The sequence below is a fragment of the Caloenas nicobarica genome, chromosome 1 (genome assembly GCF_036013445.1).
Source record: "Caloenas nicobarica isolate bCalNic1 chromosome 1, bCalNic1.hap1, whole genome shotgun sequence".
NCBI lineage: Eukaryota > Metazoa > Chordata > Aves > Columbiformes > Columbidae > Caloenas > Caloenas nicobarica.
This window is the reverse complement of record NC_088245.1, coordinates 11,069,840-11,096,920: the sequence shown is the minus strand read 5'-3', so window position 1 is coordinate 11,096,920 and position 27,081 is coordinate 11,069,840. Positions and strand designations below refer to the sequence as shown.

The 27,081-nt window shown below is 38.3% G+C and overlaps 1 protein-coding gene across 1 annotated transcript in view; it reads right to left on the bottom strand.

The window, feature by feature from the left end:
• CACNA2D1 (calcium voltage-gated channel auxiliary subunit alpha2delta 1) overlaps positions 1–27,081 on the bottom strand; it is a 408,307-nt gene that overhangs the window by 353,508 nt on the left and 27,718 nt on the right. The window lies entirely within an intron of this gene.

The window sequence follows — 27,081 nt, the reverse complement described above, 5'->3', positions numbered from 1 at the left end:
TCAGCTGGAGTTTCCCAGGTGCTCTCCAGGACAGACACTGTCTTCACCATCAAACACATCACGGCCTCTTGTTGACAGGTACCAAGGTCTTTTCCAAATGTGATAGCGCCCAACTTATCTTTTTTTCTGTTTTTTTTTTTCTTTTTTTTTTCAGTAGACCCTCTGCCCAGCCTTGATGACCTGATTCTTCCCATACATTTTTCTGAGGTGGCCACCACACCAATCCGGCTGTAAACCGAGGATTCCATTGTAGTTATCACAAGCTATAGCAAAGATCAGGACAACGAGCTGGTACACTGCCTGCTAGGACAACCTGCCTGGCCTGCAGCTCACTCCCACCAAGGTCTTCCCTGAGACACCTGAGGTCCCTCTCCCACCAGATAGCATAAGAGAAAAACCACAGCTGGGAGCAGGCTGACAAACCAGAATAGACCTTCTGCCCCGCAGCCCCTCTCTGGACACACCGAGAAAGCAGCAGCGGGACCGGCAGCAGCAGCCATAGGTGGTATGAGTGGTTTTGGCAACACGCGGCTGCTCCTGGCTGATGTTCTTTACTGGGGAACAGGCAGTGATTTATTGCTGTGCATGCTCAGCTCCCTGTCCCCAGTGAACCTGACTCTTTGGAAAAGCTTTGGATCCAATACGGTGTTTATGTTTCTATGCCATGTCACGTTTTGCAGCAGGAAAGGTACCGGTTTATTGCAGTGAGGTCCATGTTCATTCCCATAACCGAAGAAGGTTGTACTGCTTGCCCAGACAGTTTGATCTCCAACTCATCTATCAGAGCATCCCTGTCATTATCACAGCTCCCTCTTCTCAATCATAGAACAGATACATAAATCTATACTAGTAGTTTCCTAGCCTTAACCTGATACCTAAAAATGACTGCTTAGATTATTCACGAAAGTGGGAAAGACAGGAAAAAGAGACAGAGTCCATTTTTGCTGCAATATGGAAAATTTGGAAGACTAAGAAAGAATATGGGGAACTGGTTTTACTCCCTTCCATGGTCGTTGTATGTTAAACCACAGTCAATGTCCTAAAAGGGCAAAATCCCTATTATAGAGTTGTGACTTTGCTACTTTTATTAAAGGATCCTTCTTCATGCTTTAGAAGAAAGCAATTAGTCATACAATCATAGAAGATTTAGGGCTATGACATCTTAACATGCAAGACCTTCTGGTAGCCCAAAATAATGTGTGCACAAATAGGAATAGGAACTATCTAGACAGAAAGGCACTGAGTTTTACCAAAGTGCCATATTTAAGACAAATCACTCTTCTCAATCCACATCGGGTGGCTCCCCGGTCAATACACTGTCATGAATCCTATTTGAATACACTTATTTATCCACAAGTAGAATATTCTGATATATTAAACAAGTACTTCTTGTCTTGATAGGAGGAGTTCTACTCTATAAAATACTCACTGGATTCTCCGTGAGGAAAAAGGAAGTACAGAAAATCATGAAAGTCGTAAAAAAAAAATAAACATGTAACGTGGAATGTAAGAAATGCTTACTGTGAAAAACCCTTCGACACTTAAAAAGGATTGATGGGAATTAGAACAGTTGATAAGATTTCAGTCATCTCTATAGTCGATTAGTAATAAAAACTTCTACTAAATTGGGAAAAGCAAACTTCCTCACTTTTAGTGGGAAACTGTAGGGCTTGAGCAAGTGTCTTCAATGGAAATCTTACTGATACATCATTTCCAGAGGTACTCTCTCCATATCGCTGCATATAAAGAGGATTACCTCACAATGGGCCTGCTTCTTAACTCAATATATCCCTCGCTCTTTTCACAAATCCTAAGAAAGTCAGGGGGTGGCAGTAGAATGACTAAAAAGACTGGAAACTCTAGGAGTTTGGCCTCCAGTGCCTCACCAACTCTCTGCTGCAGGATTTAACATCTCTGAATGTTTACAATACACAGCATGCTACAGGACAGACCTCCAGACGGACACACTATTTTAACAGGTGTCCAAAGGCTCCTTTCATTCACCAGAACTGAGCAGCCCTTTTTCTAGATTTTTCTTGACACTCCTTACCCTTTGTGTGGTTTGAGTAATCCTTAGGCTATTTTGCCATTCTGTGGTGATTTGAGTCACTTTTCTGCCCATCTCCAAGCCAAATAACAAGTAGAGTCCTTCAGGTTAGTGTTGATGCTTTTCCATGGATGTTCAACAGAGACTAATAAGTGCAACAGATCAACAGAGTCATGGTCTGTATTTCTTTCTACCATATCACCAAGAGTACTCTTACTGCCTTATTTCTTTGCTCGTTCACATCCTACATCTCCAACTTGGCCACACAAAAGCAATATATGTTGGGATTTAGGGACCAATTAAATTTTCATTGACTATTACAATTTATTCCATTGTTGTTTTAATGCTCCCAGACCTTCCCTTCTATACTTTGCTTTCCAAAATCTGATGCAAAATAAATTAACTCCCTGGTTTAAATCCCCATAAAGCCCTTATATTATATAAATATTTAGTTTTGTAGACAAATCAGTTAAAAATCACCTCTATAGTGTATTATGTTTACCATGGCTTTAAGCCCATCATGTGTATCTGTGAGAACAGTCTCAACTCATAAGCACGAGTATGAACAAAAAAAAAAATAGGCAATCATCTGCCATTTCTGAATGGTTTCTATTTTTCTATGTGAAAGAATGAGGTATATGAAAGGTGAAAAATTGAAACTCATTACCTAAAATTGTTTTCAAAAGCATAAAGTAAATAATTGAACACACTGAGATTTTTTTAATGATCCATTTCAGTTATAAAAATTCTGGAAGTTATTTCTAAGAGGAGTCGATAGAAAAAAACAGGGAGGATTGATTTTTAAATTGACTTTTTTCATTTCCCACTGCTTTGTATTTTTACTGGATATATTTGCCTCTGTCCTAAAGAGGAAACTGTAACGGTGAGAACGTATATTAGTTAGCTAGTTAAACTTGAAATTTTGGCAGAAGTTATCCTTAAAGACATGAATTACTTACAACTACTATTACTCGTAAATGAGTATTTTCCTCTTAACTTGCAAAAATATTATTGATCTTTTTAATAAATATGTACGTATTGTCTAGAATTCCCGCCTCCACAAAATTAGCCCACACCTGCCTTTTGAAATCAGTCACCCGAGCTGTTTTTTTTTTTTTTAGTTTTTTGGTTTTAATTTTCAATTGAACTACACTTCTGCTTCAGTCAATGGCAAAAGGCATCTCCAGAGCTGACCCTTTCTATCCTCAGCCAGACGAGCTGAACTACCCATCTCCTACATTGTCTCTAGTGGAGCCCAGGACAACTGTGATTCCTGGTCTAGGTTCTCCAGCCTAGCTAGGCTACATGCTTGTCTTTTAGGCAGGCTATGGTAGACAGTATCAGTCCACCTTCATTCTAATTTAATGGCAATTTCCCTCCCCAGCTGTAACTTTAATGTAAATAATAATGCCTTTTCCAGTACTGACTGCATATTTACCTTAAAAAATAATTTTCTTGCATATTCATCTTAGCTTATTATACCTTTTGTAGTTCAAACTGTCCTTTTCTTACCTGTCTGTACAACAGCTAGTAGAGCAGGATCCAACATCATAAAAAGTTATAGCTTCAGAAGGGTTTTTCTAGAGGAGCGTCGAAAGTATAAATGATAAAATGGCATTTCACAACTCTGAGGATGTTTGGTATAATTAGTCTTGCCTTCCCACAAGAATTTAAATAACATCATTAGTGTTATTTATAAGGTCTAACGTCATTATTTCTGCATACCAATTCTCCCATCTTGCCAACAGACAAAAGTGCACATTTGAGGTATTTCGTGCTCCTCATAGAGTGTTTTTCAGAAAGGGGCACAATCACATCCTGTAACTTTCATGGAAAAAATTGGCAGACTTTTTTAAATACTTTTTTTTTTTCTTTCCACTTAAGGAATCATATTATCTTGTAGTGTTTTGTTTTTAAATGTGCGTCTTTAAAAAAATGTAACAAGAGCCTTTAGGCGCTGAAATGCTTGTCTGGTGCTCCTTTTAACTGAAGCCTGTAGTGCAATATCTGTCTGACAGCTGCTCACGGTCAGAGTTTATTTAACAATTGAAAAGCTGTCACAGCAAACGTGAGCTCCCATGACTTAAAGAAGCAGCAGTCTTTTTTTTTTTTTTTTTTTTTGCAAAGGGCACAAACAGAAAGCCTGTACAAAAGGTGAGTTTGTTCCTATCATTACTAGTTTGGCATGAAAATTGCAATGGATGTTCCACAGAAAGGTGATTACATTTTGCAGTACAATTGATTTTAAGCTCCTTCTCCCACACAGAGGTTTTCCCCACACGAAACAATGAGGAAAGGAGTGTGCACATGCATTTCCACAGCAACTTCTAAGCGATTTGAATGGTGAATGATTAAAGACAGACTGACACAGGTCATTTACTGGGGAACTGGAAGGTACAACCCTGCTGCTGTCCCTGGGCTGTGACCAGACTGATGACGAAACAGCCGGAACACTACAGGGCCAACCATCCATGTTACGCTATTAGACAATGCAGCATAACAGCTATTTAGACAGCAGAGAAAGCTTATATATATTAAAAAAAAAAAAAACCACACCTTTTTTCCTCTTTTTTTTCCTTTTTTTTTTTTTTAAAGTAGGGCAATTATATTTCCTGAAGTCAGAGGATTTTCAAAGGTACACCCTTAGTCATGCTCCAACTTAATATAGCAGGTGCCAGACTCAGAAATCTTTCTTCTGGTTTCATTTAGACCTATTTTGGTGTTAAACCTGTATACCAAACTGTACTTGCAGAACAGAGCACTTCTCAACTACAGGGCTAAAAGAAACCAAGAGATCTAGATGAAGAACAGCTTGGCTATAGACTTTTTCCTGCTGAAACTGATGTATTTTTTTCTGCTAACTTCAAGGAAAGTAGATGCATGTTATTATATGCCATAGCTTGTAGACCACTCACACTAACTTAAGGTCCATTAGCTGACTTCTGCTTGAATAATGCCTTATAACCTGAAGAAGCAGGCACAGAACTTAACTCAGCCAATTGAAGTCACTTGGTATGTTGGAGATTCACATCCAGCTCTCCTCAGTTAAGACTGCATTTTGATCAAGTTTCTGAGTAACTCTTGCATATCAAAAAAAAAAAAAAAAAGAAAAAAAAAAAGAAAAGAAAGCTGGAAGTAGCAAGAGGAATAAATGTTTTCAAAATAGGTTAATAATTCTCAGATAATAAATATGTAACACATTGCTCTTAATTCAGTAGAAAAGTGATATTTGAAAAATTAGGATATATGAGATTAGACTCAGAAACAGTGAGAAAGCAAGCCTTGTTACATTTTTCCAAGCTAACCCTACTCTATTTTCTTGCTCAGAAAAACCTTCACTTTCAGAATCAGATGTTTTTTAGACCATTTGCTGTCAGTGAAGTAGGGGGGAAAGGCCACAAAATTATGATAAAAGCAGGATGCTCAACCGTTCCTTTTGCCTCTTAGGCAAAACTAAAGGGCAAACAGAAACTGTTATTGTAATTTATAGAAGGCATGTGAAAGAAGAACATATGTTACAATGGAATTACTAACCTTCTACACAGAAATTACCCGTGTTGCTGCATTTATACCTCCTACTGCAAAACTACTGAGTTTTAATACTCTATATATTTTGATGACCTATTAAGCTGACAGTACTCGTATTTCAGGTATGTGGGTGGATGGATAGATTTATAGAGAACCAGACTTTGGAAGGAGTAATAAAGGCAGGTTTTGTGAAATACTGAACAAATTGTCATAATGTGCTAAGATTTCACTGATTCCAAATCAGGGAAAGAGAAGGGTTGGATATGGAGAGACTGATGCAAAGTTCACTAAAATTCCATGGTTATTAGACTAAACTCTTGAATCTCCACTGCACTGCCAGAAAATGAATAAAAGAGAGTTATATAATTTAGATGTGACATAAAAACAAGCAAAGTAGTCCATATAAGCATTTTCAAATTTTCCAGATCTCACTACAGGGTAGGTAACAGTCCAATTAGATGCCATAGAGTGGAGGAGATTTAAGTTCATCATCTAGAGACATGCTCACTTCATTCTATAACTTCTATGGTTACGAACCCCTCAGGGTGCTGAACAGCCCTCTAATATTCCTCTTTCTATTGTCTGGAAATTTGCTAACGGACTATGTGAAGGTATGACAGCTTACTAGTAGAAATACTATATATAGCAAATAGCAATTTGCAAGGAAGTTAAGGAATCGGAAATTTAAGTGAAAAGGGGCATAGAATCATAGAATTGTTTCAGTTGGAAGAGACCCTCAGGATCATAAAATCCAACCATAATCTAACCTAACTCTAGCACTAAACCATGTCCCTAAGAACCTTGTCTAAATGCCTTTTCAACACCTTCAGAGATGGTGACTCCACCAGTTCCCTGGGCAGCCTGTTCCAATGCCTGACAACCCTTTCCGAGAAGAATTTTTTCCTAATATCCAATCTAAACTACAAGTGTTAGGAAATCCCACTTTATTCCAGTGTGATATTGATACAGGCATGTATATCCACTGCCAGCTATTTGTTGAAAAAAAATACCCTGCAGTTTTGGAGAAATGTCTGAAAGATCTTTTGTGTAATAAAAGCAAAACACAGGTTAATTCATGGCCTTTAGCTACCATACTAGGTTAGGAAATTACAGAAGATATGCTGTCTCTGTGCATGCAAATGGATGCACAAAATGAATTATTTGCTCCATAGGAAAAGATATTTCCTCTGTTGGCAAGAAGAAGAAAAAATAGTACTTTGTTTTTGCCCTATTTGACAGTCTTATCTGCCCAAATATGACAAGCTGCTGCCCATGTAGTCTGCAAGGATTTTCTAGATATAAGACAGTCCCAATAGCTAAGAGCAGAGGGACCCTCTTGCTCTTCCCTGTTTTCTAAATGTAAAATCCTTGCTTGGAATCGTTATTTTCCGTTTGTCACATTGAGATATTTGGGGAGTAAGACAAAACTTCTGTGTCATATCTGCCATTGCATAGAAAGGGTCAATGTAGACAGAAAACTCTTCAGGATACACTTGATTTTTAGTAGCAGACATTTTAATTTTTAGACTTGGGGTTTTTATGCTCTTATGTCACAAGTTTAAGCCTTCCAGTCACAGAAGATATTATGATTTTCCATTTTTTTTCCAAACACCCATTCTCTATATAAATACAGTTCTTCTCTGTCATAGTCTTCACAGGACAAGCATGCAGTAGGACTTGCTAATGACTGTTTTACCAACTACTCTTGCGAGGAATCCCTCAGCATCACAGATAAATGGGGCACTAGAAACCCAGTCACGAAGCCCTGATAGAGACAGAAGGAGAAGGAATGGGCCCTTGATTTGGCCAGCAGGTCAGGAGATTTAAGTTCCACCGCTGACTTCCAGGATAAAGTGAGTGGCAAGTCAATGGCTCACGGCATGTGAAGGGCACATCTGTCACACCTCAGTGACCGCTTATGTCCGAACAAATGGTTAAATGATTTGCTTCTTAACATTGAGCTCCAGTGGCAGGTTCCAGGATGGAACGGTCAACTGCAGGTGGCCCTATGAGCTGCTCAGTGTTTGCCTCAGTGCCCAGAAAAGCAGAAGCTCCTCTCTGTCATCACCCAGAACTTCTAGGCCCAACTAACTCCTTCACCCTGACGTCTCTTGTGTAGCCCTGGAGCACAGCTTGAATGGCTGTTTTGGTCCCAGCTTCCAACAAAACCCTGCCTAAATATTTCATCAGAAGGCTTCAAGGATGGATCTGGGAATGCAGATGGACCTGCTACTCACTGCCATAGAAATACCCTCTCCTCATGTTTCAGTTCAGTTCTTAATCTGGAACTGCACTTTCCACTTCAATAAGTGTGTGGAAGATTCTCCAAAGCATCCAGATGTTAAACAGGAGTGACCGAGTAATTCCTCAAAAATTGTGTTGACTTTCAAAAGCCAGGATTGGGGCATGGTCATATTATTTTATAAGCTTGTTCAGTATAAACCAAGTGGCTGACAGGTGTTTAGTCACACATGTTCATAATTACAGATTTTGCTTTACAAATGTTTCCCTTCACTTTGCCAGAAGTGTTCTTTTGGAGTCTAAAGCTTCCTAGTAAATAACATGAAAAATATCCTCTAATGGAGATTACTGTTGCACAAAATATCATTTAATAATTTAAGCTCAATCATTAATGTAAGCCTGACAAATAGAATTAACTGCAAAATTACTATAAGCTGTAAAAAAAGAACCCCTTTAAAATTATTGTTTTAATTCTCAAAGATTAGAGTACTAAAACAGTTCGACAGAAAAGACATCACAAATTTTCAGCTCACATGACTGTCAGTAGTCCACAGATGTGCTTCACTAAAGGCTTGTGCAATCAGATATACATCTAGTACCGTTTATTGCTTAGCACTGAAAAACAATCAAACATTCAAAATCTAGTTTCCTTTCCTGTAGCCGAGGAATATAAATTCAAAATGTAGAATCCCTAATTTGTTTCTCATCTGTACTAGATGAAACACAACCATTTTGTTTTAAGTTACAATGGTTTAACATATGGCCTAGCATATAGATCTTGTGGAGGAGCAGCCACTGGAGAGACTTGCATGTATTTTCCCTCACTAAAGTTCCCCCTAGAATATCACCTAAAATGCCTCTTATCCTCTCTTTGCTTCAGTTCTGATAACTAGTATTTAAAGAGTATCAAATACATTCTGGAGTAAGTTCATTAGTACAAACACATATATTCCACTAAAATAATATATTCAGTTTGGTAAAAAGGAGACCAGAAGTGAATCTCGCATACATCACTACAGTTATTCCAGTACTGTAGCAACAGAACCTGGATTAGAAGCTGATCTCTATGCAAAGTAATAAGTAAATGTTACCATTTTTTGATGTTTTTATATTATACAGTAAGTCTGCTAATGGTATAATGCCTTTGGAGAATAAAAAAGCATGTCTTTAAAAAAGATTGAAAAATAAATCTCAGTGCAATGGAACTTTACAAAATGCTTAACTGCACAATTTTGCTAAGGCATTTCAGGCAAAAAAAAAATGATTTTATCAGTCGTGTTTAACATATCACACTCATACTTTAACCAAAATTTGTATTGAAATTACTTTTTTCCAGAACTAATAAGCATGACATTTTAGCCTCAGAAAAAAAAAAAAATACAAGGAAATTAAAACATGACATATTGGATATCAGTAAAGAAGAGACTGAAGGGTAAAAAGAAAGTTTCATACAAACCAGGAGCGTATTCAGAAACTCACTTATACATGTGCATCCACACACACACATGCACCAACTCAACTCATTGAGAACTTTACCTGAGTCACCCAATTTGTGCCATTATCATTGCAGTATCTTGTTTCCATGTGTCTAGAATGCAGAAGTTACACATATGGACAGACGTGCGTGCTCATCATACTGACTAAACTATCCAGGCCACCACATTAACATACATACATTTATTTCCATAAAGCATGCGATTAGCTCGATCTGCTGTTTGTGGTAGGACATTTACCTTTTTTCATAATATACACGAAGAAACCCTAGTATCTAGGTATAACCATGTGAAAATAGAGATTACATCATGTCTACATAACACAGCACAATATTATCACTGTACTGTGAGATGGTATGATCATAATGAATTCAAAGCCTGCCCCAGCCTGACAAAGAAATACAGGATCAGACCTGAGACTGAAAAAAACAAAACCAAAAACAACAACAAAAAAATAAAGCAAAACAAAACCAAAAAACAAACAAAAAACCCAAAACAAAACACAAACCAAATACGATAACAAAAAAACCAAAACGAACAAACCAAAACAAACAAACAAAATAAAACAAAACAAAAACCAAACAAAAACCAAACAAAAAACCCCTTATATAGTAATTCAGATTAAAAAAATCAAACTTTAACCTTTCTTTTTCTATCTTATCTATTATTGCCTGTATGCAGAGTAACCTATTACGGTTTAGGTTATGCAGCATTGAATGTACATACTTCACAGCAATGTCAATATAAGCTTTCAGGGAAATGACCATGTGTCCATCCCATTTTGTACCCAACTACGCTTCTGAGAAAGTGAACAGCAAAACCCTCCTTGACTTTAGCAACACATGAATACGTCCTTAAATCAGTGTATGTCATTGTCTTTCAGGGAACTGAGGTATAAATCTGCACTCATATTAAAAATTAAGGCTTTTTTTCTTGTTTTCAATGAGGAAAATGGGTATTAAAGTACTTCACCTCTCATAGAACATATTGGGTAAGTGCAACTAAGGCAATGACATTGCATCAGCAGGGAGCTCAGTTACTCACTTCTCTATATTTATCTGGGGTCTGATGTGGGTTTTGGTTGCAGCAGCAGGACATCCAACCCGCAGGGCTGACAGTAGCACCAGCAACCCAGAGATGTGCCCTGGGCAGGAGGCTTTGCTGCAGTGAGGTCCATCAGCAGGAGCATAATCCCACCTGTGCATGTGGCACTAGTAGTATAATTTAAGGACACAGCTGAACTGGGAGTCTGCCCTCAGATCCTGTACAGCAGGTCTGCCTTTTCTGCATTTGCCGCTTGCCTAATTGTAAGAGTTAAATGTAAAAACAGAGGTATACGTAAAGGTAAGCAAGTGCTTATGCACTCTGGAAGATAGGGCTTGACTGTATAGGAACAATCTTCCTTATAACTTCATACGAAATTGTTATTATAATTATTAAGATAAATTATTTATAATGTTCATGTAATATGAAACCCATTTTGAAAACATTCTATAATCTTTTACGCACTGAAAAAAGAAACAAAGGTTGGTAAAAAAAGTGTAGCATCTTTTTACGCAACTATGAGCTGTTCTCTACCAAGCTTCAAATTCTGTAACCTCCTTTAAAAAGCAGTTTTCTGTGATGTTGATCCCTCTTGTTTAATGACAAGGATTCATAAATAAAACATCTATTACATCAGATAGCAGAATGCCACCTTCTGATACACCTACATAGTTTAAGAAAAAAAAAAACACCAACTCCAACTATCCATCAATGTAATGCTACTCTTCTTCTAATTTCTATTTTTTCAAATTATAATATACTTTAAGAAGTTTTTGTTGTACAGTGCTCTCCAAAGAATATTACTTGAAAGCTGCACATCCAAATTAATCAGCTGTTTCATTTGCAAATATATTCTTCCTTTCAAAGCCTGACTTCCAATGTGCAAAGCTGTCACCTCCCTAAAGTGCCACTGCTGTGGCATGTGTAGTAATAGCATTTATCGTAATGAAGAGACATTTTTTTGGAAAGACCTAAATAGACTCCATCTTCTGAAAGACAGGCACTATCTGCATTCAGTTCTGCCATTTAAAACAGAAAGTAAAATATCACAGCAAAAGACACAAAAGATGCAAGGCAGAGATTATCGTACAAGCAAAGGACTGGCATAGAATTTTAAGTTTCTACAGAAATTAACATCAAAATTAGCATAGCCGTGCTGTCTTTAAATTCTTTCCATTTCACAAAGTCATGCTGAATTACACTGAGTTTTTCCTAAAGGCGCAGCTGGCGTGTTGTGGTTCCTGGGATGCAAATGCATATTAATGTCTATTTGAAAAGGATAATAGTATGCAATAAAATAATCAATGCATTATTTTCCTCCTGTTCAAGAGGTTAACAATCTGGTCCCACAAACACTCCAGCTTCCTGTCTTGAAAACACTTTTGATAACTGTCCATTACAATATGAGGTCCAAATCCATGAAGTCTTTGTACATTAGCAAGCCAAGGGGAGGTCAGAACTCCCGATCACAGGATCAGGACAGCGTCCACACAGCCTGGTGTAGGTGGACCTTAGACATATTAAAATAATGGTTAAGTTTCTCTGGGGTGTTAGACAGACCAGCCGTGTATCAGAAGTGGTAGTATACTGTACACTACCAGAAAAAAAATGATGTAATTACCCTGTAAAGAACCAGCAGCAACTAAAACCATATTTCAGTCTTGCACTTTACAAAATTAACCTTTTGAAATGGCTGGTGTCAGGCTTCACAGGCCAGTTCAGTCGTGAACAGCTGTGCAGGTCTTATAGTTCTGTTGCAATCCTCCAATAGCGATATATACAGAATTTTTCTTAAATCTGCAGAAACTGGAGATTGAAGGATAATGCTAAATGTTGTTATTGGAGTGATATGAAATTCTCAGCTTCATTCTTTAAAAGAAAAAGAACTCTTACAGATAGCTCACAAATTACTTACTGTTAGAAAAATAAGAGTACGTGCTCACGATGTTTGGGCTTCACTTTTGAAAGCCCGTTTGATGAGACTGCAAGTGTTTGATTCAGAAAGCTCAGGCACAGAAACGGTTTCCAACTGCGCACACGGGCCAAAGGGCTGTAAGGGTCAATTCCCAGTAAAGCTGAACAAGAATGACATCAAATGTAATTCAGCTTTAAAACAATGCCTTCTCAAAGAGGCTCCGCTCTCCTTTCCCAGGCTGGGGTAAATGCTCGAAGGTCAGGAGGCCTCAATGCTTGTCAGGGCATTCAATGCACATTAAAAAGACAGGCTATTAAGGAAGAGTCTCTGACATTTACTTGGGAGCCAAATCTCCCCTCTTCCTCTTGTCCCCTTCCCTAATTTCAACACGTTCTCTAATTAAGCATCAATACAATGCAATATAATTGAACAGATGTAGTAGTCATTACCAGGAATTACCCATTCTCCTATCGCATCAGAGTGCACAGAAAGGGCTGTGTTTGAAATGGGTGAACTTAATTGCCCGACGGTCCCCAAGAGGGATGTACAAATAGATCAAGACATCACACATGCACAACTGATCTCAGCTCTGACACAAGCTTTTTGTCACTCCCTCATCCATCTTTGCTTACTAGGGTTAATGGTGGTTGGAGCCAATGCTGGACAATTTAATAAATAAGGGCATTGGATGTGTTTCAAATGAAGCATACCAGAATGCAGACGTTAGTGACATTTTGATTAAAGGTCCATACACAGCGAAGGCTTTTTATGAGGCAGCTGCTTAAAAGACAATCTATTTGAGTAAAAACAGAGCAGGGTAGCTGGTATCCCTTGGCAATTTACTGTGAAACATTTGTTTGCTTCACAACGATCTGGTTCACAATCATTGCACTTGCATGGTTGGTTGATTAAATTAGTATCTCTAGCAGTCATTACACTGAGCAAAGAAAAAAAAAGAGTCACTTGCTAAAGTAATGCCCCTCTGTGTTATGCAAAATAGATAAATCACAAGAGTGCATTACATTTGCTTTTCCAGCACCTTGTTCTCTGTTTCCATTTCCCAGTATAAAGTACTGGGTTTTTAAGTTACAGAGTCATAAACAGTGTTTAATTAAGAGAAGTGTTAATCCAGAGCTGTAGTGATAGCTGGTCTGAAGGGATTGCACTACCAACAGTTTAATAAACAATTGCAGATTTACTGGTATTGATGTAGGAAAGGATTGATTTCCTTTTTTTTTTTTTTTTCCCCAAAAAGAAAAAGAATGTATTCATATGGAAACAACAACAGTAATTTGAGTCTGATCACGCGAAGAACACAACCCACTCTCCCCCTCAAGCTTCCTCTCCCTCTGCTGTGATCTGCACTGTGGCAAGGAAAGAGATGCCTTTGTTCCAACCTGGACTATCAGAAGTAACTAAAGAGTATTTAGAAGACATATGAACTATTCAGGCAACAGAAAAGAGCAAAATAAGAAAAAGTCTGGTAAGCAAGGAAAACATCAACTCTGGAGGCTGGTGTTGCATTTATTTAGGCCTGAATGGGTGTCAGTAAGTAGAAGAGAGCAATGGCTGGCAGGGATGGGAAGTGGGAATGGGCAGCTCTTATACTGCAAAAGCACAAACTAAAAGATTGAGTTGCTTAATTTAGATAAATGTCTGCGAACAAGGGCATTTCAACTTTAAAAAAAAAAAATTATAATTATAAAATACTACTCTAGGCAGTTTCCAAATTGCTCAGTGAAAAGGCTGTCGATATCATTAAAGGAAGATGAAGGTGCCTTTTAAACTAGGTGCAGTTTCTGCATTTTTCTTCATTGTCATGACTGTAATGCAATTTTGCTGTGACAACATACCAGATTCCAAGGGTACGTTGAAAGCCTCGAGAGCTCTGACTATGTAACATCCCCCGGATAGAAGGGAAGGCAAAAACTTTAGTACAACTGTGTTCTCATGTTCACCATAAAGATAGTTCTGAAACAGCGGTCATACCTTTGCCAGACACTCATTCACTAAGTGTAACAATCTGTACAATTTTCTTCTTCATAAGCATATTTTTCATAATTTTCTTTTTCTTTTGTCTGCATCTGACACATTGAAACACTACAGAAAGTGGTCTGTGCTCAGTTTGCAAATCTCTGTCTATACATACTTGCACTTTGGACTTAACGCTTATCAGACAACACCTTGCTCTCTCTTGCCCAGTGAGAGAAACATCTCATGTCTGTTTAGGATGGAGTCTATTTAAGTCTTTCCAGGAGAGGAAAAAAAAAAATAAATAAAGGAAAATAGGGGGTCAAATAGAAAAATAAATAGGCTAGTAGTTTCTATATCAAAGTTCTTTCTTGCATGCTCCATTGCACGCATATTAAAATAAACTTCACAGCGTGGTAAGGTGCATGCCATTTGCTTATTTCAAAATACTCTCTCACACAGAGGTATTTCTGACGAATTAGTAGTACCTGACACACCTTACACAATAAGTGTAAGTCAAATAAAATCACCTGCAACAAGCACTAACCGATTATCTAAATTTCGTCGAAGATTCTAGTTAGCTTGCACAAAATAAAGGTCAGACTCTTCTCCAGATAAAAACAGAATTGTTACACTGTGACCATGAAGCCAGCTTTAAATGTAATGCCTGTGCCATTGCCCATCTCTTACATCCTAGTTACTGATTAATGCTTCAGAGGTACATCGGAAGGTCCTCGATTTTCTTTGTGGATTACAGCATCACATTAGATGAGCACAGCAGATGGGATCCAAATGGGACCGGTTTCTCAAGTGCGATTTGAATGATCACAACCTGGTCAACATCCTTTAAGCCATTTCCATGTACCAAGAACTAAGTTTCACTGGGTTGAGTCTTTTCTAAATACAAATAGTTGTATTTCCCTCCCACAACCATTTTCACTAATGTCATTTATTTAACAGGCTATTAAAGGACTGCATTCAGAAATCATGAATCAAGCCTCAAGTTCAAGAGTGCGATTTGAAATGTATTTGTGCTTAAATGTAATATTAAGAAGCAATTTACTTTACCTTGGTTTTATCTGGGTTATTTGAGGGACCTAACAATGGCTCTTTAAATATTATCCCTGCTGCAGGAGGTAGCAAAGGCAACAAGCTGATTTTGTTGTCTGCAAGTTAAGCGGCAGTAGCAGTCAGGTGCTGTATGTGCTTTATGTGCAGACAGTCAAAGTATATTTGTCTGGCAGTAATTATGTGGGCCTTATTTGACTCATACACCTTTAGTGTTCTATGATAAATCCATAGAGAAATACTACATCCTTACTGTACTTTTACACAGTGCTTAGTGCTTGGGAGTATAAATGAAGTCTCTGAATGTTTTCCTAGTACAATGCTGAGATATTTTTTGATGCCTAAAGGATCTGTGTACTAAATCTCCATTACATTAATGACAATCTGAGGGCTATTTGTATGATCTGCTCTGGGTTCTCACTAGAGGTTTTCTTAATTGCCTCCTTGGAAGTTTCTGCTTCTTACCATTGACACACGTGGGAAGTCAAAGGCCTGACTTAGGCTTTCTGAGCTGCACCTAAGAATTGTATTGTAGGGTTAACAGTACAGGAACTTTCACAAGTGTCTAAATCCCCATGGCTGTTTTGCCAAAGAAAATGTGCCTTCACAAAATTGTCAACCCACCTCTCTCAACAAAATCTCCCTCTTAAATTCAGGTGAGAGTTTGAGAATGGACCAGTCTATCACATCTACAACCAACCACCTGGTCTCTGTGGGTATAGAAGAAGGTAAACCAAACAAAGGCAGAGACATCTGACCACCCCCATTTGCATGTCCTTTTTTCTACTAGCAATCATGATTGCTGAAGGCTATCTGGAACACATTCTGAGATAACTGATGTTTAAAAGCCCTTAGTGCATAACAAAGTAGCACAATCAAAATTCGATCCATTTATGTCCCTTTCTAAGCATGTCACTGAAATAGAATCTCTTTTCAGTTAAAATATGAGAGTGCAGTGCTATGTGAGATCTGCTGCCTGCACTACAACTGATGATACTTTAGATAAGGATGAGATCGCTTTCAGTCTTACAAAGGTAACAGACCACTTTAATGAAAGTTTAGAAGTTGTGTTTAATATTTAATCAACTTAATACTTTGATTTATGTAGGCTACTGTATATCCTCCAAGGGAAAGAGGAGAGTACTTTCACAGAAGAGCATTTGGGGAGAAAAATGTTGACATTGCTACTCAAGTTAAACTCCTAATTGTGCATAAATCTTTTATAGTTCTTCTGTTTCTCTGAATAAATTACTTTCATATTGCAAACACAAAACCAGGTATTTCTTAAGTGCGGTTTATGATAAGCATCCATCATAAAACACTATCTTCTCCTCATTTCCAGTGCAGAAACAGCACTGGTATCAGACATCAGGAGAAGCATTAGTTCACACACAAAACAGAACTACTGTCATGTTCTTCAACTCTGTAGAAATCTTTTCTTGAGACAGCTGAAAGCAGTTCTTGATAAAGCAAAATGAAGGCAAAACAATGATGCACCATGAAAAGGCCAAAGAAGAAGAAAATAATAGGTTTATGTACAAAAGTTCAGAAATTGTCAACAACGTTGTCAATTTGAATACGTACGTCCTAAGTATGTAGTGTTAGGTGAGACGAAAGTCTATGTATATAAACTTTCATATTGAAATGCAGGGGTTTTCTCCATACACACTCTCTTTTTATAGCATACAACATAGTGAGATATTGACAATGTGCATCAAAATGTACTGTAAATGTACCTGTTAGCCTATATAAGCAAGGTATTGACAGCTCAGTCACCATATTGACAACTGCTAAATAAAAAATAATCAAGCAGCATGTTCTGGACTAGTAAGCTGTAAAACCCATTGCTATTCACTGTCATTGCAGAATTCTCTCTTCTTCACTTCTGATGGGATACATTGAAACTGTCTCTTGCTCTACCTAAAATTGTGTATCATCCCTTAGCAAGTGCACATTTACTGCATCGACTTTTGACTTTTACCACTTCCTTTCAAATGCCAATCCAAAAAGCGTGTCAGCACAACTAGAGTCACATCATCATTCACACAGTCCATTGGCAGTGGTCTTGGGGAGGGAAAGTGGGCAGATTGATTTTGTTCCCACAAGAAAAAAGTAAGTGACCTATGAAATGCAAAGCTGACCTTCTATTTGTTATCAGTCTTCTGGTCAAGTAAAAGGGACCACCCTCTTTGTTATGTTTATTGGGCTTTTGTCAACACTACATGCTCCAAACTGGTATTTCCTGAAAGGCCAAATAAATTACAAGTGATCTGCTGAATCATAAAGGGAATCATGGTAGAACCATGAAAAGAATCATCACCCTTGTCATTGGTTCACTAGACTTTTGGGCAAGAAAGTGTGAGCAGAAATAACTTAATTCTGCAAACGTCTAACCTCTCCGACGTCCTAATATTCAAGGAGAAGCAACAAGTAAAACTATCCAGAGCAGTAATACCTCTTCACATCCACTCAAATCCTCAGCACCCACCTGATGCAGTAAAATAGGTATCTACATTACTTGGCATTACTTTTATGCTGGTTTAAGTCGATTTGGTTTAGCAGCTTCCAGAGGAAGACTGACATGGGAAAACAGAAACCAAGTTCTAACAGTTTTCCATTGTGAAAAATTGGTATTAACCAACCATTTAAAATCTCAAAAGAAAAGCCAACTAACAGCTTTGTATGTGGCTACAGCTAAATAATAAACCATCGGTTCTTTCTAAAGCTACCTGATAATTGATTAAGCAAGATGCCACTCTCTCCTTCCAAGCTTGCCGCTCCCACGAGCACAGGACAACCGCTGCAGGACAAGCAGGTCTCTGACTTCCCGGGTGTCATGTCACCTTTAGGCACTCCAGGCCAGAGGGTCTCATGGACTGGTCACAACTGATTCCTCCAGAGCTCCTCCACCTCCTCCAAGGGACACAATGAGTCACCTTGCACAGCCCTAAAATTTAATACTGGATTTCTCACACGGGGCCCTTTTTACTCATGGCATCACGCTAGCAAAGCTAACAATGAACCAAGTTCTGAGGGCAGCTGTCTTGTAGCTTGAATCCAAAGAATCCAAACTATGGCTCTATTTTATATACATTTACCAAGTTCCTCATGCACTAGCTCATGCATTCTTCCAGTAGGTCTCATCTTCTATCACATACATATCATTTAGTTCATTGTTTTAGCCATTTGCTAAACACACTCTCAAGCTCCAGTTACTAGCAAACAGCACATGTTTTATTTGTGCTACGTATTTTCAGCTGCCTCTTTGGACATTTATTGCTCTGCACATCTTCTGCTACAGGTGGTTTGTGCAACTTCTGTCAGTCCGTCAGTAGTCACTTCTGTGACTATGCAAATCCTACTCAAGAGTTAAGTGCTTCACTGCTTAATCAGCCATATACTTAAGCTCTTATTACTTAAGAGACATGCATAGAGTAGACTTAGTATTTTTCAGACTCATATAACAATGCTTTAGCCATAAGCAAAGAAAAAAAAAAGATGCTATGACATGTTCCTTTCAGCCAATTCTGATATCCTGTAAAATTCTTACTGCAAATAATTTTACCGTTTAAGGGCTCAAATATGATTCTTTTCATCAAACTCAATGAAGCACATCCAAACAGGGAGAAAAAAAAAAAAAAAAAAGAGTTATCAGTGGATATTTCAAGAAGTTATTTTCATTTTTTAAAAAATCATTTTGAAAAGGTTAAAGCAAATTCACACATGTGCTGTGGGCAAAACCTGGCCATTTTCACTCCCCCTAAAAAAAGTGTTTTAAACAAAGTGAAAGGTAGATGAATTACACCAAAAAAAAACCCCAACAAAACCAAAAAACTGGTAGGAAAGAAACACAAAGCTGTTGGTGACAGAAAGCATATCATTTCTGTGTTGTCTGTAACGTGACTTTTTTTCACACAGCTCTGTTTCCAAAAGATACTGAGCAGATATAAAATAGTTTCACTGACTGTCCACTTTTACTGGTTATCTACCATCTTCACGATCGTGACTACTTCCGTGATTCTATATAACCAATTCCTTTAAGTAAAAAGCCATTCTATCTCATGACATGAACACGCTAAAATTGCACCACTTAATAAGGAAGCGGCAGAGGAAAATCACAGCACATACCTAAAATGTTCAGCATGGCCTTTGGGTGTTAGCAGTATCAGCCAGAATTCCTCGCAGCGGAATGAACGCTTTACAGCACAGCATAATGGCATCCGTAAATATGAAGCATGACATGCTGGAAGCATCTGAACAACAATAATTGCAGCTTCTACTTGAAATTCGTTTGGGGAATTTGATGAGCTCCAGCTTCAGTACCACAATGAAAAATTGATACTTTAAGAATGGACAGGGGAATGGAATAATGAAGTAATGAAAGAAAAGGTTTCAGAGGACTTGCTTTTTTCATTCTTTATTGTGGGACTGCTGCTCTACAAACAGCAAGTGTCTGCTGTAAAATGATGAATCTCTTCAAATCATAACAAATTCAAAGAAATACAAAGTAGATGGGTGAAGAGAGGAAAGGCTATGAAGCCTTGCTGGGTCCTTTCATCACTTTCAAAATGTTCACTGATGTCAGTTATGTCAAAATTTTCCCAAGGAAAACAGTGGAGTTAGAAAATGTCTTTAATAACGTCACCGAAACAGAAGCTACACTCATATTAGCAAACACTGAGGCACATCAGGAGCAAATCTGGAGAGGAAAGCAATTATGCTGAGGACCAAATGCCCAAACCAGGTGCACTTGGGGCATTTTTCTTTGGATTGACTGTAGCTCGATCCTGTGGACTGAATGCCTGTGAGCAATTAGAGAACGTTAGTCGTGGTCTTGAAGCACAACTTCCAGTTACTTTTCACCTGGAATAAAATTTGTGTGCACCAAGATCACTTTGCAACATGAACCCAGTGTGTACATTCTGGATTTCAACTAAAATGCTAAACACACCAAAATCTACAGCTAGACTTAGTGAGCTTTTGCAATGATATTTTTATCCTCCTTCTCACAGTCACAAGAATTTCCAACGCTATTCCTTCTTCACTTATAAAGAATGTTGTTTGTTTGTTTGTTTTTTAACTGAGACCACTGTAAAATAGTTTACAACATAAAGATTTGATTTTTATGCTCATTTTATCCCTTCATCCCTCATTTTCATAATGATGGCCTTCGCTGCAATCATTCCATCAAATCGTTAGTAAATCAAAATGCATTCAACTACCGGTAAGAAGACGAAAGATCAGAAAGGTTTGTCTTTGTCTCAAGTGCCAGAATTGCCTCATAGTTCTGAAGTACTCGCACAATGGTTGAGGATGAGGGTTCATTGCCTACTTTGTCAATACATCAAGCACTGTGAAAATAATTTTACAATTCATATTCTTAATACGTATTATCAATCTAAAAGGGAAAGTTCATTTATGTAGGTATTTATATAGACACCTAATTTTTTTCTTTTTGTTAGCCAGTATGTGTGGAAAATATGTTATCCTTAGACTCTTTTTCTTTCTCAACATCATCCTTGAACTGAGAGGCCTGAACTGGATGCTGTGCTCCAGGTTCAGCCTCACCACGGCTGAGAACATGTGCAAGAGCGATGCAGATTTCAGTACAAGTGGGATACAGAGTGAGTTTCAAACCAGTTCCCAGCGTTCCAGCTGTGGTGCACCTGGGCATCGGGGCTGTGCCTGTGTGCACATCCAGTGTACTTGGGCCATCAATTCCCTGAGCGGGCCAGGAACTCCTGCACAGACAAGACCATGGACTGATCTGGGTCCAAGGACTGACTTACTTTAGCCCGGGTGAATCCCAGCCACTTCCACGGCAAAGTCACTAACTGGTGCAGGAGCTTTCCAAGTGGGAATTTTGGCCAGTCCTGAAGGTTCGCTCAGGAAGCTCCTCCTGTACCTGGACTGATTTGGACATCTCATAGAATCATTTCAGTTGGAAGAGACCCTCAGGATCATCAAGTCTAACCATAACCTAACTCTAGCAATAAACCATGTCCTTAAGAACCTCGTCTAAACACCTTTTAAACACCTCCAGGGATGGTGACTCCACCGCTTCGCTGGGCAGCCTGTTCCAACGCCTGACAACCCTTTCTATGAAGACTTTTTTCCTAATACCCTAATATCACTGCACTGATCAACAGCCTTTAGAGTGAATCTGGCCAGGCACTCTCTTAGCTGGTTTCTGCTGTTGCATTAACTAAATTGGACATTGATAAGTTATTTTTAAACATTCAGCAGAAACTGGTCCCGTAGGTGAAAGAATGGTCATGTAGGACACCCTCTTGTACTAAAGTAAGACAGCTAAGGGATGTTTTGTATGCACTTTGAGATAATTTGTAGTGATGGATCACATCTGCACTTAAGTGATCATATAAGATGCTGGCCACTGGATATAAGAATTCAGCAGAACAGTAGCTCATTGCAAAATTGTAAAATACTTCTTACAATTGGTTTTTTCATAGGTATTTTCAATGTATTGCAATTATTGCAGAAAAAATAATAAATTACTTTGAATTTTAGCTTCCAGTAATAAAAAAATACCACACAAGAAATGTTATTATTTTCACAGCAGTTTTAAACAGATCACCTATTTCTTCGAATATGTGCATATGTATGTATATGTAAACATCTGTATATACACAAAAAGCATAACTTTACACAGAAGTCTTTTTCAATGATTCATGAATACATCAAATGATTAATTCCAAATACATTTTAATAGTAACAGAAAAATGTAACATTTGCACAGCTCACATTCATAATTATCCTGAAAATTGTTTAGAAAAAAAATATTAGTAGTTAATGGGTATATCAGTATTTCTCACTACTTTTAATAGAAGAGTTTTTCTCTATGCACATATTAAAAGTTATTTAGTGAATTGATATCTTTATTTCCTTTTTTAATGTGTGTCAAACCACTGCTGTAAACAAACCTGCATGAACATGTATTTGGGGGAATTTACATATATGCACCTTTCAACACATCACTCTATCAGAGAAAAAGGATGTGGTGGGGTTTTTTTTGGTATTACAATATTTAAAATCCATTTTAATATTTCCTTGTCCTTAACTTAGTCCTTAATCCTGCAAACTCTTCTGCATAAGAAGCCTCATGTGAAAGCCTGCATGAAAACCACAATAGGTAACAAGAAAAATTAACTTGCACCTTCCCATGTGGAACTGATTACAGAACTGCTGATTTAATCTACAATTAATAGAGCAAAGAAGAGCAAGTATGGCAGCATCAGCTCCCCTGCACAAGCCAATAAAAAATGCCCGATTTTCTGCTCCTCCGGTCTGCAGTGCGTGTATCTACTCATCTGGTTACCGCTGCGTATTTCTCTCCCATCCCATACGCAATTTCCACCCAAGGCATTAGGAATCCAATACAAAGATGAGCTATGTAGCAGGCATTAGAGATCTGCAATGCAGACTGGAGAATAGATTTTTGCTACTGTTTCAGCCTGTGCTTTCTTATGTGGATACAGATTATTCTGATTAGCAACAGTGTCATCTCAGAGTACAGTTTGAGCTGTGATATACCAGCTTAATGGAGAAAAGGGAAGAGCTCTAATAGACTTTAAAAGGACTAGCTGTACAAAGGTGTCGAAGCATGCATAAAATTACTTGTGCTATAAAAAATATCGCTAAGGTAATCTCTAACACGCTATTATAAAATTTGTATCTATATAAGAAATTAGGACTGGTGCTCCGAAAAGCCAGAATAGGTTCCATTTGTATTGTAGCTGATAAAGCTTTGCCAGATAGGAGAGAACCTATAAACTATAATTTGTTGTGATTTTTCTTAATTTGCCTTCTGAAAAGAAAAAGGACATTCCATGGCCAGGAGGGCCCTTTAAATCAACGCAGGGACTTTTAAGCATTATCAGCATCTCCCACATCGAGTAGTTGCAAGAGCCCATAGCTGATTTTCATGTGAAGAACTTAAGAACATGAAGATCTGACTTAATCTCCATGTCAGCAAAGTACCAATAAAAAGATTGACATCTTATAAGATTATCAAAATCAGATAATGAGGCAGATAAGGTGTGGTAGAGGAAGGCTGGCTACTTATATGAATGGAGGCCTGAGTATTACGCAGAGATTCAAGATTATCTGAAGAAATAAATGGCAGACAAGCTTGAGGAAGGAGGGCTGGATGAATATGGCACACATGGGTAGTAAAAAGCAGCTTGCTGCGTTGGAAGGCTGTGGCTCTGGAGTTGTACAGCATGCTAGAGCACCAAGCACTGAATTTTATTGTAAATAATAATTTCCTTTGCAGTAACATGCGGGAACCCACAGACCTTACCCTCTGGCTATAAAAACAGGGAGTCTCTGCAGCAACAAATTATCAGCAAAAGTGTGTATCTTCTTGAGAAATTCTGTGTTCCGTGCCTGTTTCCAGCTGGCTGGAGAAGAGCCATTTCCACCCTAGAACGTCTGTTAGCCCTGCGTTATGGCCGCAGCCACAGCCTGTTCCCCCCCATGGCCTGTTCACCAGCACGGCGCTGCTGCTGACAAAGCCACGGATGCTCTGGCTGCCAGGCAGCTCCGCGTTACAGCAAAGCCAGCTTGCATTTGCCAACATATATAGCCGTAGCCTAAGGAACACCTCAGCCATATGCAAAACTCTCATGTTTCCATCAGCTTTTTACACTTGGGGTGTAAAACAGCGATGCCATGTGTCAAGTATGGACGTGCAATCCACACTGACAGACCATATCCTTACAGGTGAATACCTGAGTGGCTCTTGCAATGCAATTGTCTCACATCATTTCAGTCTCTCAGCAGAAGATTTTGGACACTTAACAAGACAAAAGGATCAAACTAGCAGATATCAGCAGTGAGGTAGATGCGAAGAAGTTAGGAAAACAAGAAAACTAAACAAAACACAACAACAAACCAAAACCCAAGTTCTAATGCTTGCAAAGGGTTAGTGAAAGCAGAGTTTGGCCTTTAGGCACACAGCTTTTTTAATTCTTACAAGCATTGTCAATCTTGAGAAGTGATGCCTGCTTTAGTGAGGATATTTTATCCATTCCTGGTGTTACTAATATCTGACACCTAGCAGGTTTTTTTGGACTAGTGTGCTAGAGTACAAAGGGAGGGGGAAGGAAAAAAAAATATCCTGCCAGAAACCTGCACCTCAAAGCAAGATAAAAACCACTCTGCTAACAAATTACTCCACTGGAATCTCACCATATGTCGCTTGCACTGAACCTGTTGATATTTAGGCTTCAGGCCGCAGCAGAGAAGTTTTAGAGAATCTCGATGCTGCAGCAGAGGTGTAAACCTTTTTTAAAACATCACATTTAAGAAGGTGACCTTCAGGCAAATTGCCTGGCACATACGCTCACCATCATGCAGTGTGCTGTTCAACTCCCTTGGCAAGCCAGGGTCCTGAGACTGAAATATTACTGAGAAAAGAATGATAAAACTTCAAGAACATTATGGGATTTTTTTCTTTGTTTGTAGAACCTGTGCCGATGTTTCACCTGTCACAGGAGAATAAGCGTGAACATCGCCATCTATTCATTTAGTTTTGTCTTTCTGGCATCAATTCCGAAGGGCTTGTAGTTCAACCAGCTCAGAAGCCGGCAGCTTCTTTATCAGTGAAGAGTGACAGAGCGTTTCTCTAACAATCTGCCCTGCCAATATCCCATAACCTGTGGCCTGAGAAATCATTTCTAAAGGTAAAGGGACATTCAGATTACATTGCTGTTCACTTCTTAGTCTATCTATGGAGAAAACTGTGCTATGCCCCCGGGTCTAGTGGCATCCATTCTGGTATGGGATGGATGGAGCTAATGCAGACCCGCCAGTTATCACTGCTGCTGGGTGGGATCAAGCAGGGATCCAGCACAAGGACTAATGGGGTTGTGGTTCCCAGGAAGAATATACCTCCAAGCCATATGATACAGCCAAATCTTCCACCCTTATTCCATGCAGAAGAATAATGTGCTGTCTACTGCATCTAGGGAACTGCTCTGAACTGTTCTGCTTTCAGCCAGTGATGTACAGGATTTTTTTTGCAAGTGACAAATTAGTTTGCTTGAGAAAATGCCACAAAAATTAATTAGCACATTGTAAAAAACATGCAATATCTGGACACTGATTTCTTGAAATCTCTTGCACAGAAATACTTCTGGCAATAAGTTTAGTTTAACAATTTATTGCAAGGCCTTCATGTACAAATAATATTTATTAATTAAAGATCATGAGGAAGCATGAAAAAGAGAATGTCATAGATTTAAAAAACTTTGAAGTAATTCTGTTATGTTTTAAAATCTTACACTTTCTTTTAAAACTTTCTGTTAATTACTTTTCAGCCTCCCTGCATTCTCATTTGTCCCCCCCAGTTATGGCCTATTATATACAATGCAAAGTAAAATATATCACTTTTAAGAGCAGCTTAATGTTTTTGAGAAATTTGACAAAAATGACCTTTTCCTATTTATCATTCTTTAAATAGGTATCTGTTCAGCTTCAAATATCATCATAGACTGATAGTTCTTGTGGGTCTTTTGTTTGGTTTTTGTGTGTGCGTGTGTGTGTTTTGTTCATTTGTTAGTGGGTTTGTTGTTGTTGTGTTTTGTTTTGTTTTGTTTGTTTGTTTCCTTTTTTAGCTAAGGAAATGAACCTGAAAACTGAATTGGGAGGGACAGACAAAAAAGCAAAAAAAATTATTTGGATAACAAAGTATTTTTTTCAATTTACTATTACACAACTGTTTAATGACTATGCCAATTGCTACAAAAGATACAGATTTCATTACATCACCAGAAAAGACAAGACATATTTTTTCTGCTTATTTACACTCTATAATTCCATGACATGGAAATTATTCACCTTTCTGGCTGGAAAAGTTTCAATTGTTCCCGTGATTTCTAATTCCCAGAATTAATAGTTCTTTTTTGTTGGAGTCTACCACATATTTTGTGTCTTATACATTTAAAGCATCTCTTCTATAGAGCTCTATGGTCAAAGTCAGGACACATTCACAAGGCAGGTATTTCTGAATCCCAGGATACTGCAAACTTGTGTCATGTTTCTGAAAATGACATTTATAAGAACCTTCTCTAAGACACAGCAATAGACTAAAGAAAACCTGCTAATAAAATAGAGACAGAAATAAAAGAGGGGATAAATAGGGGCATTGTGGTGCTCAGGCTCCAACAGCCTGAAGAACAATCAGGAAAGATTATTGGTCTCTTTTCTTTCAGCCTCTTGAACACAAGACTGGCCTGAAAAACTGTTCTTATTTAAAGAGGATGAATGGAAATAAAATGCCTACTCCACAAGGCTAATCACTGCTCTCTTCATCCTTTGAGGCTGAGTCCTTACTGAATTCTGTCCTTCAATTGGTCAGGATATTCTCTAATGATATGTAATCCCAGAGCTGGAGGAGAGGTCATGTGCCAACTGGGGAAAATTACTGAGTGAGGTGTCACATTAACCAGAAGGTCAAACTAGATGATCACGCTAATCTACGATCTAGGTCACTACACTACCTGCCACAAGTCTTAATGGCCTGCTGGTGCTCGTATTTTGAGTTCTTTATCATTTTTCCAGGAAAGGAGAAAAATAAGGTCGTATGACTATGAACTCTAGGGCACATTATCTCCTGCATACAGAATCTACTTTGCCACATTTCATCATTGCACCATAAATACATAATGAATGAATTTCATCCTACCCTCTGAGAAAGTTATTATAGGGTCGTTGTGATGACAGTATAGTCTCTCTTATGTAATATATGCAGC